Here is a 3,290-nt window from a genome sequence, read left to right on the forward strand (position 1 = left end):
GACTATTATGGACAAAAACCAGATAGGTATCAAATAAACCAGGACAAAGGATAATTAACCCAGGATAATAAATTAAAATCAAAACGTCAAACATCATGATTACGGAAGTTTAAATAAGCATAATACTTTTATTTCATATTTCATCTTACCTTTATTTACTGTCATTTTAATTACTGCAATTTACTTTATCGCAATTTAAATTCTGTCATTTATATTAGCGTCATTTATCTTTACGCTTTATTTAAAATTGACAAACCGGTCATTAAACGGTAAACCCCCCCCCCCTTTATAATAATATTACTATATATAATTGTATATATTTTATATAAATATAGTTGTTAAAAATATAGCGTTAAACTCAGCTAGCTCCCTGTGGAACGAACCGGACTTACTAAAAACTACACTACTCTACGATTAGGTACACTGCCTATAAGTGTTGTAGCAAGATTTAGGTATATCCCATCTATATAAATAAATAAATAACTTATGTAAATTGTATCGTATTTCGTAATAAAAATAATAGTATTTCGTACCCCTCCGCTGCACGCAACAAGTTTTTGGCGCCGCTGCCGGGGACTCGGTGAAAAACGCTATATTTTTGTAAAAATATATTATTTCTTATTTCGTAAAAATATTTTATATTTATAATAAGTGTTAAAAATAAAAAATAAATAAATAAATAAATATAAAAAAATAGTTATATTTTTAAGATTTTGTTTATAAAAGTATTTTTATTTTAAGTTTTTAGAATACAAGTTTATTTTTATTTTATAAAATTTAGCTATCTATTATTTTATAAAATTTAAATTAAAAAAAAATGGTTTGAAATCAAAATAATTAATAAAATTATTAAACGGGCCGAACCTGTTCGAAGCCCAAAACTGATCTGGACTTCCTTCCCATGCGACTGCATGATCCAGAAGCTTAAACCTCATGCGACCGCATGAGGTACACTGACACGCCAGAATCCTTAAACTCATTAATTACACTAGGGTTTTTATTATAATTATAATTATTTAATCTAATTAGGGTTCTTAATTTAATTAATATATTTATATCTTTAGTTTAATTATAATTTGTATGTATTATTAAGTTTTAATATTATTATTAAATATTTAGATTAATACTTTTATATAAATAATATAAAAAAATATTTTTATAAAATTGCATTTTTATAACTTTTAATTTTATTTTTATAATTTGTATCTTTTTATTATTTAGTACGTAGTCTTTATAATTATCGTTCGTAATATATATTTTTAAGCTTAGTATTTTGCCGTAGTATTTCTAGTTTTTAGGTTTTGCCGTAAAATCCCTTAAGTGCTTTTTCTTTAGAATTAAGATTTAGCCGCTTTAGAAATTTACGACACCGTTTTTCGCTTTAGTATTTAATAGATTTTAGTGCCTTTTAAGTAATTGCCATTTTGAATATACAATTCCTTTAAAGCTTTAATACCTTTAGGCGCAACTTTTTAATTTTTAGTTTTTAGATCTTTTAAGTTTCGACGCTTTACTTTATATTATTTTTCGACTTTTTATTTTTCGACATTTTTCGACGCATTCTTTTTCTTTCTCATTTCTACGCTCTAGTTTTTAGGATATAGAATTTTTTTTATTTTCTTTAAATTTTGACGAAAAATTATTTTAAGCGGATAAATTGATAGACATCCAAATTTTCTGCTTCGTAGTAATAGTTAGATTTGTTAGTGGCTGAGTTGTAGATTTTCCGACTTAAAGGATCCTGGCTCCCTGCTGCATCTTTTGGCTATTCGAAACGTGAGCAAAAGTAGAAAAGTCTATTAATTTAATAACTTATATAATTTTTATTTTTATAACTAATAGGATATTCAGTGAATGCACCGAGCAAAACGTTCACCACCTTTCATACGTTCACCACCTGTAACTCGATCAAGACATCTAGCCAATATTATCGCCGTTGATTTTTCTTTAGAATCATCATCTAGTCAAACAAGTACTCCAACTCAAAATCCCGATAATCTATTTTTTGAACCCGACTTCAAAATTGAAAACCCGAAGGATATTCAAGGACAATTCCAAGATCCAGAACCACTAATCATTCCTCCTGAACCACAAACCGTTAAATCAGAATCCTCCAGTGATTTGTATTCAACAAATTCAATTATGGAAGTAACTGAACCTCTAAGTATGGAAGACCGAATGAGAGCCACACGCACGTGCCAAGGTCACGCCATTATTAAGCCAGATGTTAATGCACCAGATTATGAAATCAAAGGACAAATCCTACACATGGTAACTAATCAATGCCAATATAGTCGTACACCAAAAAAAGATCCAAATGAACATCTTCGAACCTTTAATAAGATTTGTACTCTATTCAAAATCAGAGAAGTAGAGGATGAACAGATCTATCTCATGTTGTTTCACTGGACTTTAAAGGGAGAAGCCAAAGATTGGTTAGAATTTTTACCTGAAGGAGCGATTGACACATGGGATGTCTTAGTTGAGAAATTTCTTTAAAGATTCTTTTCGGCATCTAAAGCCGTGAGACTTCAAGGAGAAATTTTTACGTTCGCGAAAAAGCCAAATGAAACATTATATGAGGCGTGGACAAGATTCGAAAAATTGTTGAGAGGATGTCCTCAACACGGTTTAGATACTTATCAAATAGTACAAATATTCTACCGAGGTGTCGACGTTGCTACACGAAAGGACATCGACACAGAAGCTGGTGGTTCCATTATGAAGAAAACCGCAACCGAAGCTCACAAAATTATTGATAACACGGCCTCCCACTCACATGAGTGGCATCAAGAAAAAGATATTTTTCGTTCATCTAAAGCAGCTAGAGTCGATTCTAGCCATGACTTTGATTCCGTTTCCGCAAAAATTGATGCTTTCGAGAGACGAATGGAAAAGATGACTAAAGATATTCACGCAATACGAATCAGTTGTGAACAATGCGGTGGACCGCACTTAACGAAAGATTATCACATTGAACAAACGATGGAACAACGTGAGAATGTTTCCTACATGAACCAAAGGCCGGGAAATAATTATCAGAATAATTATCAACCGCCAAGGCCAAACTTCAATCGAAATCAAAACATTCTTTACAATCCAAATGGGCCAAACAATAACTCGTACAACCAACAAGGTCCAAATAACCAACCAACTCAAAACAACACTTTCAATCAACAAAGACCTGGTTTGTATAAACCACCACAACAAACCGAAGAGAAAAAGCCAAATCTGGAAGAAATGATGGCAAAGCTAATGGAATCTCAAACACAATTTATTACATCTCAAAC

General features: G+C 31.0%; 1 non-coding gene across 1 annotated transcript; it reads right to left on the reverse strand.

Moving 5' to 3' along the window:
* Positions 1-2,526: 2,526 nt before the first annotated feature.
* LOC139903332 (small nucleolar RNA R71) lies at positions 2,527-2,633 on the reverse strand. Its single transcript, XR_011778158.1, has one exon. It is a non-coding gene; the product is annotated as a small nucleolar RNA R71 (small nucleolar RNA).
* Between the last annotated feature and the right edge of the window lie 657 nt (positions 2,634-3,290).

The sequence above is a fragment of the Rutidosis leptorrhynchoides genome, chromosome 3 (assembly GCF_046630445.1).
Source record: "Rutidosis leptorrhynchoides isolate AG116_Rl617_1_P2 chromosome 3, CSIRO_AGI_Rlap_v1, whole genome shotgun sequence".
Taxonomy (NCBI): domain Eukaryota; kingdom Viridiplantae; phylum Streptophyta; class Magnoliopsida; order Asterales; family Asteraceae; genus Rutidosis; species Rutidosis leptorrhynchoides.